The sequence below is a fragment of the Pelodiscus sinensis genome, chromosome 6 (genome assembly GCF_052426305.1).
Source record: "Pelodiscus sinensis isolate ZL-2025 chromosome 6, ASM5242630v1, whole genome shotgun sequence".
In the NCBI taxonomy this organism is placed as follows: Eukaryota; Metazoa; Chordata; order Testudines; family Trionychidae; genus Pelodiscus; species Pelodiscus sinensis.
In genome coordinates this window covers 9,012,557-9,027,639 of record NC_143057.1, presented here as the reverse complement: position 1 = coordinate 9,027,639, position 15,083 = coordinate 9,012,557, and positions in this window count along the sequence as shown.

The window sequence follows — 15,083 nt, the reverse complement described above, 5'->3', positions numbered from 1 at the left end:
TCCATCTGCTCTACTGGTTGTATGAGCTGCTGTTGAAACATGTGTAGAATAACATTGATCTATTTGCTATAAAGAGTATTCCCCAAATTTAGGAAAGGCTAAGAGACAAGGCACCAAATGATGCCCATGTGGGGAATAGTAGGGCAAAGTGTTCCTGTGATGGGGTGCACGAGCCCCGCACTGAACTAACAGGGTTATCCTCGCTGGCCTGTTGGGCATGCTCAGACGGTAGCCCAGGGTATAAAAGCCTGAGGAGAGGCTCAGTCTGGGCTGACTGGCGGAGGAGAAGGACCTCAGGTTGGGGCTCCTAAACAGTCTTGATCTGAGAGTCTGGTCAGTAATCTTGTTGGTAGCATGTGGTGAGAAATTTTGCTTGAATCTAAGCAAGCTTGAATCTAGAATAGACTCCACTCAAGTTCGCCTGAGGAAGTAGGTTTTGCCCATGAAAACTTATGATACTATCTACGATTTGTTAGTCTCTAGGGATATATCTACACTACCGAGATATTTTGAAATAACTCCCCTTATTTCAAAATAACAAGGTGAGCGTCCACACTACCCAGCCTGCTATTTCGAAATAATGGGCTGGTTATTTTGAAATAATAACTCCTGATTGGGAAGAGGAATAAGTTTATTTCAAACTAGTTATTTTGGGTATGTCTACACTGCATTCCCCTTTCGAGACAGGAATGCAAATGCAGCTGAGAGAAATTGCAAATGAAGCGCGGATTTTAATTTCCCATGCTTTATTTGCATAATCGCGGCCGGCCGCTTTTTCGAAATACCCTATTTAGAGATAAAAAATGCTGTTTAGACACGGTTATTTTGAGAAAAAACCCTTCTTTCATAATAACTCTTACTCCTTATGAAATGAGGTTTAAGGGTTATTTCGAAAGAAGAACATCTAAACAGCATTTTTTATCTCGAAATAGGGTATTTCGAAAAAGTGGCCTGCCGCGATTATGCAAATGAAGCATGGAAAATTCAAATCCGTACTTCATTTGCAATTTCGCTCGGCTGCAGTTGCATTCCTCTCTTAAAAGAGGAATGCAGTGCAGACATACCCTTTGGGAGTTATTATTTTGAAATAACTTATTTCAAAATATGCTGATAGTAGAGATATAGTCTAAGGTGCCGGAGGACTACTCGTTTTTTTTAAGTTATGGACTAACATGGCTACCTCTCTGAGACTTCATTTTTCTTGTAACTATTCCTGACTTTAATGCCTCCTCAGTTGTAGGACAATGTAGCACTTTAAAGACTAACAAGATGGTTTATTAGATGATGAGCTTTCATGGGCCAGACCCACTTCCTCAGATCAAATAGTGGAAGAAAATAGTCACAACCATAAATACCAAAGGATACAATTAAAAAAATGAACACATATGAAAAGGACAAATCACATTGCAGAACAGGAGGAGGATGCGGGGGGGAGGAGAGGGAGGAAGGAAGGTAAGTGTCTGTGAGTTGATGATGATAGAGGTGGGGAGAGTGGGATGTTTGTGAGTTAATGGTATTAGAGGTGATAATTGGGGAAGCTATCTTGGTAATGAGTGAGATAGTTCAAGTGTTTGTTCATTCCTTTTTGGAGAGTGTCGAATTTTAACATGAATGACAGTTCAGAGGATTCCCTTTCAAGTGCTGATGTAAAAGGTCTTTGTAGCAGAATGCAGGTGGTTAAGTCATTGAGAGAGTGTCCTTTCTGGTTAAAATGGCAAGAAACTGTTTTTTCTTTGTGATCTTGTCTGATATCTGTTTTGTGGGCATTAATCCTTTGGCGAAGTGTCTGAGATGTTTGTCCAATGTACATAGCAGACGGACACTTTCGGCACATGATAGCATAGATTATATTTCTGGATGCGCAGGAATATGTGTTCTTGTTCTTATAACTCACTTGGTTAGGTCCAATAATGGTATCAGCAGAATGAATATGTGGACAAAGCTGGCAACGGGGTTTGTTGCTAGGGAAGGTACCAGGGTTGGTATTAGTGTGGTATGTTGGTAAGAATCATCTTGAGGTTAGGTGGTTGTCTATAGGAGACTATGGGTCTGTCTCCCAGAGCCTCTTGGGGCTCGTCTACATTGGCCCCTTTTCCGGAAGGGGCATGTTAATTTCACGAGTCGTAATAGGGAAATCCGCGGGGGATTTAAATATCCCCCGCGGCATTTAAATAAAAATGTCCGCCGCTTTTTTCCGGCTTTTAGAAAAGCCGGAAAAGAGCGTCTACACTGGCCCCGATCCTCCGGAAAAAGCGCCCTTTTCCGGAGGATCTTATTCCTACTTCAAAGTAGGAATAAGATCCTCCGGAAAAGGGCTTTTTTTCCAGAGGATCGGGGCCAGTGTAGACGCTCTTTTCCGGCTTTTCTAAAAGCCGGAAAAAAGCGGCGGACATTTTTATTTAAATGCCGCGGGGGATATTTAAATCCCCCGCGGATTTCCCTATTACGACTCGTGAAATTAACATGCCCCCTCCGGAAAAGGGGCCAATGTAGACGTAGCCTTGGAGTATGGTATCCTGTTCCAGTATAGGCTGTAGTTTATTGATAATGTGTTGGACAGGTTTAAGTTGGGGGTTGTAGTTGATGACAAGTGGTGTTCTATTGTTGGTTTTCTTGGGTCTGTCTTGAAGTAGATGGTTTCTAGGTATTCGTCTGGCTCTTTCAATTTGCTTTTTTATTTCTCTGGGTGGGTAGTTGAGGTTTATAATGTTACCACAGACTAACACGGCTACATTTCTATCTTTAGTTGTATTCACTTAAAATCTCCTTCCGTGTAGCTAATACACTTGTTTTATCTAATACAGTGACATCTCTGGGTAACTTCCTGTATCATAATAAGATGATGACCATTATTCCCTTAAAGGAATAACACGTTTAGTATTTCTGGGCAGTCTGAGAGCAGGATGGGCAGTGTAGGACACACATTTCTGGAGGAAAGTCCATGGCTAGGGGTGTGTTGGGATCACTCTGCAGAATAACCAACTCCCCACACTTTTTCCTTTCCTTCCTTCCCTAGGCTGCCTTCATCTTTCTTTTTCCGGGCATTTTGTTCCTTTGACTTCACCCCAGTGCAGAGGATCAGATCAAAGCCCTGCAGCCTATTTTGAAGACTTGAATGGGATTTAAGGGATGCCTTAAGCTTAGAGAGAGCCCTTTGCACAGAGGTGAATTTCACACTAGGGCGAGGAAATCTTCTGCTGTTCTGATGGCCTTCTTTCTACGCCTGGGTAACCTGATGGAAAGTATGTTACAGGTCTCCTCTGTGTGTGATCCAAGCGAAGGTGTGAATCTGTTAGCACCCCTGCTAGCGACCTCTAGCTCAAGTTGTAACAGCTCATGCTTTTAGCTCTGAGGGTCCACGGTTTAATCCTCAGCATGTCAGCAAAGGTGGCATTGGTAGCTGACACACTGGCAGTTCAGGAAATACAAATACCGTCTAGCATTTTTACCTACTGCGGAATTCCTTCAAAAAAGACTCCTTTGCTGAGTGTGCTTACCCCGATGTCTGGTGAGACATGCAAAAGAGAAAGGACTTTTCAGTTTTCATTGTGCCTTGTATGACCTGAGATCCTTGATTTAAAACAAACAAACAATTGCAGGTTTCTTGTTCAGTTGAACTCTATTAAAAACACTAAGATGCTTGCAGCAGGCTGAAAAGATCCTTACAGAGTATCCTGAAAAGCGTGGGCCACCCTGACTGCTTAAGTATTTCACTGTGAAGTATCTCATCTGTCCTTTTCAAGTGTTTATTCTAAATGATTTGTGGGTGTTACTAGAACTGTGCGGCTGGTGAAAAATCAGACATTGCTCAGATTTGGGGGGAGGGAGAGGGACAGAGCAGGAAACAATGTTCCACCACCCAAGAGATGCTTTTTTGTGCTACAGGGAAAGGATCAACACTATTCCTCTTGGCAGTTAACCCATTTCTATTTTTAGTAGCACAGAATGCTGCTCCGCTTGGCAAAAACACCTCAAGTGAAGCAGAATCTAAACATCAGTTAAAAACAAATCAGCATGGGGATGTGTCTCCACAGCTGCACACAGGGCTGAGATAAACCTACGAGACAAAGGATGGCCTGCGCACTAGCTTAGGACTTATAAGACAAGTGTCAGGCCCTTGTCCTGCCACAGACTTCCTCTGTGACCCCAGGCATGTCACTTAGTCTCCCAGAGCCACGTCTACACTAGGAAATTATTTCGAAATTACTAAATTTGACTCATGAACTCCCTATGTAACAAATTCGAAGTTCCGTGTCCTCACTAGGGGGAAGCATCGAATGCGGTCCGAGGCAGGCTCTGTTACTGTGGACGTGCTACCTCAGACTGAGAGCCTCAGGAAGCACACTGGGGAGCTGCAGGAGGCCTCCCGGAGGCCAATCAGTTCGAATTAGCAGCACCGGAGCATCCACACTAATGTTATTTCGGACTTACAAGTTTGGAATTAGCATTACTCCTGATGAAAAGCAGGAGTACAGAGATCAAATTCCGAAATAAGGGGCTTGGTAGTGTGAACACACTGCTTACAAATTCTAATTTTGTGGAGACACCAGGTGGTTTGGCCTATGGTCCTAGAGTAGACCAGGCCTCAGTACTTCAGATCCCATAATCTGTAAAATGCGGATTTCCTTTCCTACGTCAGAGGGGTTGTGAGGATGAATGTATTATCTGCCAGTTACTTAGACATTGCAATAATGGGGACAAGGTAAAAACCTTAAATAGGAGCCAGTCCCAAAGCTAATTGTGGGGGAATTGCTAGGTATAGGAATTGTGCTTAAATCCCACCTTTGCTACAATTCAAACAGAAAATTGCCTTCTCATTATGGTTAGGCAGCTGATGGGTACTTGCTACTGGGTAGCTATGAAATGTGCTCAGAATTCACTTAAAAGACACCCTATTTTCCTTCCTCACCAAGCCTGCTTGCTTGTTTCATGTACCTGTAATATCTTGTCTTTTAGACTTTAAACTCTTTGGGACGGAGCTGTCATTTACTGTATGATTGCAGAGCATTACATACAAAGAGAAGGTGATATCTGAAGATGGATTATTACTGCTAATAACTAAGCAAAGTGAGATGCCTGCTCTGTTAGGTCCCGATCCTGCAAAGACTTGTGCATACGCTCAACTTTACACACCAATTTCAGTTAGATCACTCAGAGGGCATAAAAGTTAAGCATATTCATAAATCCTTACTGGACTGGGTCTGATACAGCAAGCATCTCACTTTGCTTAAGTCTTTGTAAGATCAGAGCCTTAATTTGCAGGGCTACAGTCTTGCAGCAGATTGTAATTTGTCAGCATCTAATCTCTAGAAACAAGCTTGCAGGTGTACAGAGCCATTTTCTGTGTTCACTACAAATTGGGTGATTTGCAGGCAAGTGCTGGGAATTCATGACAAAAATTAGATTGGCCCCAAATCTGCAAAAATTCAGGGTAATATATTTTTCCTCCCAGCCTTAGGAACTCTGAAAGCTGAAGGGAACTGAGCTTTTTCCAGCACTAGGTCCTCAAATCTATAGTGTTGTACAACTTCAATCTGGTCCTAATACGGTGGTAGTGGGCCCAGCTGCTGAGAGCACAGAAAGATTGACATGTTTGTAAATAAACCCAGAGTTTTCTCCTAAATCAAATCTCCTGCTACGACAGAGACTGGTATGGCTCTGGAAGCGGCTAGTGCTGAGTGATGTGCAGTGTCACGTTAGGATAGGCAGATGCAATAAAACATCAAAGGGCTCCTCCGAGCATGAATCCCGTAGCATCACTACAGCATTTAACCCCGGTTCGTATGACTGACGAATAATGTAACTGATGCCAGTCATGCCAGCTGTAAACTTATTGCCAAACTATTTGAAAGCTCCAATTCAGCAAAGTGCTTCGCATACACTTACGCTGAAGCACTTGGTTAAGTCCTACAGACTTACTTGAGATTGAAGCAAATCCTTAAGGTACTTCACTGAGCCAAAACCTAAAACTTAGCTCAGCTAAACCCTCTGATTTTGTTGTTGCCTTTCCCTATGAAACAACAAAAAATTATGCTTCATAATACATTACACAGTGTTTGTTTAGTCAGTCAAGTAAAGAATGGGCCAGCCGGTTAATTTTTTAATCATAGAACACTAGAACTGTAAGGGACCTCGAGAGGTCATCAAGTCCAGTCCCCTGCCTTCATGGCAGAACCAAGCACTGCCTAGACCAACCCTGATAGATGTCTATCTAACCTGCGCTTAAATATCCCCGAAGATGGAGATTCCACAACATCCCTAGGGAATTATTCCAGTGTTTAATCATCCTGACAGGATATTTTTCTTAATGTCCAACCTAAATCTCCCTTGCTGCAGTTTAAGCCCATTGCTTCTTGTCTTAGCATCATAGGCCAAGGAGAACAATTTTTCTCCCTCCTCCTTGTAACTCTCTTTTAGGTACTTGAAAACTGCTATCATGTCTAGTCTCAGTCTTCTTCCTTTCTAAACTAAACAAGCCCAATTTTTTTCAGTCTTCCTTCATAGTTCATGTTCTCCAGACCTTTAATCATGTTGTTGCTTTTCTCTGGACCTTCTCCAGTTTCTCCACATCTTTCTTGAAATGTGGTGCCCAGAACTGGACACAATACTCCAATGGAGGCCTAATCTAGCGTAGAGTAGAGTGGAAGAATGCCTTCTCATGTCTTGCTCACAACACTCCAACACTCCTAATTAAAATGGATGTTTGTAATCCATTTCAAGTTGATTATAATAGTGTGGCCCACACTTTCACAAGTATGCCAGCAAACATGCATCTTTGTGTTCATTTGTGCAAAAAATACTTTTTGCATTCATGCGTCCTCAGTGGTGCAGGTCTATGTCCGTATGTTTTCTACATGCAGACAAGTGCACATTCAAATTCAGTGGGTGCCATTCTGGAATCCCTCCAATGCTTTCTTGTGGCTTCCAGAACCATACATCACTGAGGGCACATCTACACAGAAGCGTTATTCCGAAACAACAAACAGCATGTCTACACTGCAAGCCATTATTTCAAAACAATGGCTAGCTGGAGGACTTCTTACTCCGATATCTGTAACCCTCATTTTACAAGGAGTAAGGGAAGTCAAAGGAAGAGTTCTCTTCCTTTGACTTTGTGCTGTGTAGACAGCACCTTTAAGCTGAATTAAACTGTTTCGACTTAAGCTACACAACTGACGTAGCTCAAGTCACGTAGCTTAATTCAACTTTTTCTCTGCTGTGTAGATGTGCCCTGAGTTACTACTCTGGCTCAGAGGGCAAAAATACTCTCTGTCAGGCTATGTCTACATTGCACGCTTATTTAGAAATAAGCTATTCCGGAATAGTTATTCCGAAATAGCTTATTTCAAAATAACATGTCTACACTGCAGGGAAGTCTCAAGTCCGAGCCAGGCTCCCCTAATGTGGACGTGCTATCTCGATTTAGAGCCCCAGGAGGCACCGGGGAGGAATAACTTAGAATGGCCCTGGTGAGGGACTATTTCGACATAGCAGCAGAGGAGCATCTACATGTGCCTTATTTCGAAATAGCTGTTTCAGAATAGGCATTTTTCTTCTTAAAATGAGGTTTACAGCCACCTATTTCAAAATTATTTCAAAATAATGGAATGGCTGTATAGATGCTTGCACAGTTAACTTTGCTGTGTAAACATACACTCAGAGTGCTGATGGAGCTTTTTTGTTTGTTCCCTGCTGCACCGGTCGTACTACTTTACCAGCAAACTCCTCGAGATTCTGCTAGTGAATCCCAGCTCCCAACCCCCCTATAAGAGTGTTCCTCTGTAGCAACCAGCCTGTCACTGGGCCCACTGGGTGCATCTAGACTACATTCCTCTTTCGAAAGAGGAATGCAAATGAGGGAAATTGAAAATGCAAATGAAGCACTGATTTAGAAATCTCACAATTCATTTGCATAATCTCTTCCAATCGCTTTTTCGGAAGAGATTTATTTTTTTAAAGCAGTCTAGATAGGGTTCTTTTTTTAAAAAAAAAAAACCTTTTTCGAAAGAACCCTGTAAACTTCATTTTTTCAGGAATAAGGGTTCTTTCGAAAAAAGTTTTTTTCCCCGAAAGAACCCCGTCTAGACTGCTTTTTTTCTTTTTTTTTTAGAAGAAATCTCTTCTGAAAAAGTGATCGGAAGATATAATGCAAAAGAATTGTGAGATTTGTAAATCAGTGCTTCATTTGCATTTTCGATTTCCCTCATTTGCATTCCTCTTTAGAAAGAGGAATGTAGTCTAGATGCACCTACAGAAACACCATACCTGCTGCATCAAAGAGACTGAAAGCACACCAGTCTGTCAAATTGCATGCCTCAGCACAATATAATAGGAGTGAGCTGACTTTATGGCAGTGTTCCTCAAAATGGACTCCGGGACCTGTTTAGGAAGATTGCTAGTGGGCCTGTGCCACTTTGTTTATCTCAACAGTCCATAGCTACGGAGCCTCGTGACTTCCATTGGATCCAGTTCAGTGTTTCCAGCCACGGGCAGCCGCAGAAAGTGGTGTGGCTCGGGTTGCCACTAGAACTTGGGAGTGCTTCTTTATGAAACATTCAGCATAATAACTGGGATGCAGACAAATCAGAGGGGACTTGAATGAGGTATTTATGACTATGTAGAATAAAGTGAAAACTGAGCTGTGGAAATGGAGCGGTTCTTTCTTTTTATCTTGTCCCAAGAGATCACTCGATAAAATTAAGGATAAACAAATTTAGGGATTATTTCGTCTCTTGGACTGTACTTACACAGATGCAAAAGCTATGGTGTCATTTAAAGTTGCTGGATTTTAAAGTAGGGCTGCATGCTAAAAATAAGTATAATTAAATTTCACGCTAAGGAGTCTCATCTGATTGCCAATATGCGTTAGGAAATACTTACCCATTGTGAACACCACAGTGCAAATTCCTAAGGGCACAATACTGCAAGTTGCTTAGGATTCTGGGCTTTATCTGGCAAAGAGCTTGACTGCATGTTTAATTTAAGCACGAGAGTAGCTCGTTGATTTCAGTGGGATTATTCACCTGCTTGCACAGAAATCAGAGAATGGAGCATTACACAAGATCAAATCTTAAAGGCATTATAGCGTTGTTGGGTTTTCTCTTAAACATGAGGTGCTGGCTGTTTCTAGAATCGGGATACTAGATCAGATGGACTGGTGGTTTGACTAACTATGGCAACTATTGTTCTTAATACTGTGGGAGTCCCATCATATAATTCGGGCTACGTCTAGACTGCAGGCTTCTTTCAGAAGAAGCTTTTCTGGAAGAGATGTTCCGAAAAAACTTCTTCCGAAAGAGAGCGCCCACACTGCCAAAGTGCATCGAAAAAGCCATCTTCTTTTTCAAAAGTTAGCGTCCACACATTTAAGCTTTGATTACTATGGATGGAGTGGCCACCAGGGCACCAGTGCGTTTTTCCTCTTTGCTCTTCTTTCGAAAGAACTCCCTCTTCCCCGTCTATACATGCCTTTTTCCAAAAAAGCTATTTCGGAAGAAGGCTTCTTCCTCGTAGAAAGAGGATTACCAATGTCGGAAAAACTCCTCTGTTCTTTTGATTTTTTTTCCCAAAAGAAGTTGTATTGCAGTGTGAACGTAAGTGAAGTTTTTCAGAAAAACAGCTGTTTTTCCAAAAAAACTCTGTAGTGTAGACATAGCCTCATAGTGGGAGGCAAATAATTCCAGAACACAGCAAAACCTATAGAATGGAATCTCACAGTAACGAGCTAAATATTTCAAATGACAGTTCCGGAAGAGGGAGCCAACGGGTGACATGAAAGAAAAAAAGATATTTTGAGCTACTCTCCTTATAGTTGGGGGATAAATGACTCTTTCATGTATTATTGAGGACAATCATCTGAAAAATTAGGGCGGCACTAGCGATTTGCACCACACTGAGAGCAGAATTAGGTCTACTAAATGACAAATCACTACTGCAGTTGGGCTGGGACTGTAAAAGGAGTGTGAAGGAGGCAGCACCCCGAGCCCATTGAATTTCAACTGGATGTGCCACCTAACTCGCTCAGGGCCCTGATTCGTCAAAGCACTGAAGCATGTGTTTAATCACGTAATTAAATCCTATTGAATTCAATGGACTTGGCATGAATATTTAGTCAGGCATGTTCCTCAAAGCCCGGGCTGACTAGGGAAACACTGCTGCATCAGGGTTTGAGTTTAGAGCTCCATGGTACGGAGACCAACTTTTTGTTCTGTGTTTGTACAGCACCCAGCCCACGGGAGGCCTGTTCCGTAACTGGGATTTCTGTGTTTGATGAAAGTGACGAGGAGTCCTGTGGCACCTTATAGACTAACTGAAGTGTAGGAGCATTACTAACTGAAGTGTAGGAGCATATACAATAATAACTAAGGGTATGTCTACACTACCACCCTAGTTCGAACTAGGGTGGTTAATGTAGTCAATCGAAGTTGCAAATGAAGCCCGGGATTTAAATATCCCGGGCTTCATTTGCATCTTGCCGGGCGCCGCCATTTTTAAATCCCTGGTAGTTCGGAATCCGTGCCTGCAGCTACACGTGGCACGGAGTTGGTAGTTCGAATTAAGCTTTCTAATTCGTGGAACGAGGTGTAACGGTAGTTCGAATTAGAAAGCCTAATTTGAACTACCAGGGATTTAAAAATGGCGGCGCCCGGCAAGATGCAAATGAAGCCCGGGATATTTAAATCCCGGGCTTCATTGGCAACTTCGATTGACTACATTAACCATCCTAGTTCGAACTAAGGTGGTAGTGTAGTCATACCCTAAGGGTGTAAGAGTTTAACTGGTTAACCTGTTAACCAATGCTTATTGGTTCTTCTTAATGGTTAAACTCTGCGGCTACGTCTACACTAGTATGATTTTCCGGAAATGCTTAAAACGGATCAGTTTTCCGCTATAAGTATTTCCAGAAAAAGCGCATCTACATTGGCAGGATGCTTTTCCGGAAAAGCACTTTTTCCGGAAAAGCGTCCATGCCAATGTAGACACACTTTTCCGCAAAAAAGCCCCGATAGTCATTTTCGCGATCGGGGCTTTTTTGCGGAAAAGAAATCTGTGCTGTCTACACTGGCCCTTTTCCAGAACAGTTTTCCGGAAAAGGACTTTTGCCCGAACGGGAGCAGCATAGTTTTTCCGGAAAAGCACTGATGATTTTACAGTAGATCGTCAGTGTTTTTCCGGAAATTCAAGGGGCCAGTGTAGACAGCTGGCAAGTTATTCCGGAAAAGCGGCTGATTTTCCAGAATAAGTGGCCAGTGTAGACACAGCCTGCTAGAGAAAGTGGGTCAGGCAGCGGGAAGCCTGCAGGGCCAACAGACGATGGAGATGGGACTCTGTGGGCCAGATGCTGCCAAACCACGGAACCCTTTTAACCGTGTAACTGATGGAATTTTGATCAGTTACACAGTTACTATTTTTAAATGCTATTTACATCCCTATTAATTACTAATAATTTTTCTTTTTAAAACCCCAGCCTATCGGAGGTATGCAGTGGTTCCAAAAGTTACATTTAGTTTTCTGGAAGAGTGACTGTTCTTTATTTGGGGTGGGAAGAGGTGGGTTTCCTAAGACACATAGGTTGCTTGAATGCCTGTCCTTAGCTTGTTTCATAGCTGCTAATGTGGAGCACTGATCAAAGATCAGTCTTATTTACCGTTCTCTATTGTTTTTGTTTGTTTTCCTTGAAAAATATTCTTCCTATCAAAACTTCTGCTGGGGCCGCCTGGCCTACTTTAGGCTAAAAATAGCCCTTGTTGCTGCTGCTGCTGCTTCAGGCAAACCACACGACCACGCACACTCATAAACGAAAGTTCACCCCTTGCTGCGCTTCCCTGAAATTAGAAGTAGGTTAGAAATCTGCTTGAACACAGGCCCAAGGGGAAAAAACCCCATGAGCTTTCCTGTGCTGCTTTCACTTCACTTCCTGATTGCTGCGGCAAGTGGGGGAAAAGTTGTCTCTTTTTCTGCTGTTATTTCTTCCATAATCCAGATGGGCGGGAGGGGAGGAATCAGTTGGCCACGTGAAAGAGATGTGAGAGGGGAGAAGATAGGAAACAAGATGCAGACCTGAAGGTCCAAAAGTTCAGGTTTGATTTCAAGTGGGTGGCTGTTCTCCAAAGAAGTTTTCTTCACCTGAAGCAGGAGGAAATAAAATTGATCTGTCCGAGGTACTGTGGGAAGCAATATGGCTTAGTGCTCTGAGACTCAAAAGCTCTGAGGATGAAGCAGTAGACTGGGACACAGGAGTCCTAGGTTCTGTTGGGTTCTGTCTCTGCCACTGACGTGCTGGGTGAACATGGATAAGACATGTCACTGTTCTGTGCCTTGGTTTCCCCTTTTTGTAAAATGGATATTACCTGACACCTTAATCACTGGAATCGTCCTTCCTTTGGGACGCAGATCCATAGCATATATATCAAAAACCGCCTGTGTGGGAAGCTGAAAATAATGTGCAATTAGTTGCTTTAAAGCATCAGTAACATTATCTATAGCTTCTCATGGATGATAATAGCAGGAGTGTGTAGGCTGCAGGCAAATCTGAGTCTAATAGAGGGATATTGTGCAAATCATTATGCTATTACTTAACCCTATAAAGTATTTAATATTCAGAAATGCTACAGTAGCAGCTGGGTTTGCCAACTTTGATTCAGCTCAGCTGTCCCACTGTCTTCAATCAATGGGATTATTTATCTGAGTATGTGCACCTCATGTTAAGAAGGGTTTGCAGGAATGGAGCCTTTACATCTTTTATTCCAGTAAAAACCAACTCAGCAGCCCCTGGGAAACAGCATTCCTGATGGTCCGATGCATTATAAAGTCTCAGTAAAGTTCCTAGCACCTTTGATCTATGGCTGTGTCTACATTGGCAAGATTTGGCCTGTCTACACTGGCCGCGAGTTCTTGTGCAAGAACACTGACGTTCTAATGTAAGAAATCAGGGCTTCTTGCACAAGAACTATGACGTTCCCGCTCAGGAATAAGGCCTCTTGCGCAAGTGTCCTTGCGCAAGAGGCCAGTGTAGACAGGCAACATGAATTTCTTGTGCAAGAAAGCCCGATGGCTAAAATGGCCATTGGAGCTTTCTTGCGCTAGAGAGTGTCTACACTGGCACGGATGCATTTGGTCAAAAGCACATCTCTTGCGCAAAGGCACACGCCAGTGTAGACGCTCTCTTCTGGAAGAGTTTTTGCACAAGAACTCTTCTGCAAAAGAGTTCTTGCGCAAAATCATGCCAGTGTAGACGTAGCCCAAGTGTAAGTTACCAGAAGTGGGCCTGACCCTGCATGAGTTCTCTGTAGGCATTGACTAGAGTGTGGGCTACACATGGGTCCAATGACTGAGTGTCAACAAGTCTGCATAGAGTCAAGGTCTGCTTGCAGGATTGGGGCTGCAAACATTAAATGTTCAGGCCTGGATCATTTGGAGACAATAACATGCTCCATTTGCTGTATTCTGTACATGTGAAACTCAGCTGATAGGGAGGGGGAGCCAGGGTAAGTGCAATACTGCATGTAATATAACCAGTGCTACAGATAGGCTTGTATAACCCATCCATCTACTGGCTATGCTTCACTGCCCCATGGAGTGGAACTCAGACTCCTACAGCAAGGGTGGGGAACCTATGGCCCAGGGGCTGGATCTGGCCCCCAGCTTGCCTGGATCTGGCCCCTGAGGCTTGGGGCTCCCCCCAACATCAGGGAGCTGGTGCTCCAGCCCTGCAACATCCCCATCCTTCAGATGCCACCCCCTACCTCCCACCTAATCCTCCAGCCTGCTCCTGCACCCTGTCACCACCCAGACCCACCAACTCCTCACACCTAAAGCCTGCTTCCTGGCAGCTGCCTCCCACACAAGGAAACTCTCATTTTGGCCCCACCCCAGAGCCTGCTGGGACCCCACAAAATTTACTGGCCCAGGTCTCTGGTGTGTGATGGGAACACGGGGAGTGTCTTTCTACTTCTCAGTCGAGGGCCACATCGGTGAGGTGTTTTTGCTCTGGGTTTTTTTTTATTCTTCTCATTTTGTGTGTGGTCCCTGGCCCCAGAGTACAGAGAGAGAGAATGAGTTTACTCTACTGCCTTATCTGAGAGACAGCAGACTTTTAGCTCAAGCTGTAGAGGATCCTGCACTAACTTCCAGAAGTCCCAGGTTCAATTCCACCCATCTGCGCTACACTGCAAGTGCTTAGATTTTTACTTGTACATGTCCATTTGGCTGAAATTGTGGAATAAATACTTCCATCGACTGGCAAAGCAAGAACAGCGCAGTGTTGCAGGCAAGGTAGTTAGTATATTCCGACAAGGGGAGTTGGCAATTTGCACTGGCAGAGTCGACCGTTTCTGCAGCTCGGCCGTGATTTCATAGAATCATAGAATAATAGGACTGGAAGGGACCTCAAGAGGTCATCGAGTCCAGCCCCCCGCCCTCAAGGCAGGACCAAGCTCCGTCTACACCATCCCTGACAGATGTCTATCTAACCTGTTCTTAAATATCTCCAGAGAGGGAGATTCCACCACCTCCCTTGGCAATTTATTCCAATATTTGACCACCCTGACAGTTAGGAATTTTTTCCTAATGTCCAATCTAAACCTCCCCTGCTGCACTTTAAGCCCATTACTCCTTGTCCTGTCCTCAGAAACCAAGAGGAACAAATTTTCTCCTTCCTCCTTGTGAAGGAAGCCAGGTATTTTAGATATTTGAAAACCGCTATCATGTCCTCCCTTAATCTTCTTTTTTCCAAACTAAACAAGCCCAGTTCATGAAGCCTGGCTTCATAGGTCATGTTCTCTAGACCTTTTCATCATTTGATCGTTCTTGTCTGACGCCCCACGCTGGGGGTCATATACCTCAAGAAAAAGCAGGGAGGGAAAACTGCGTAAAACCCAACATGAATGGGACCCGTCAAACGGATGAAAACGATCCCTCACGTTTGGCCAGGCCTAGTGGTAGGAACGACTGTGCCAAAGACCAGTGGTGAAGACTAGCTCCAGTGCCTCTTGGTTTCATAGTCCCCCCCCCCTTTCTGGGCTGGCAGCATCAGTTATGAAAGCAAAAGGAATTGCTTGAGCCCTGAATGAATGCCAATGCCC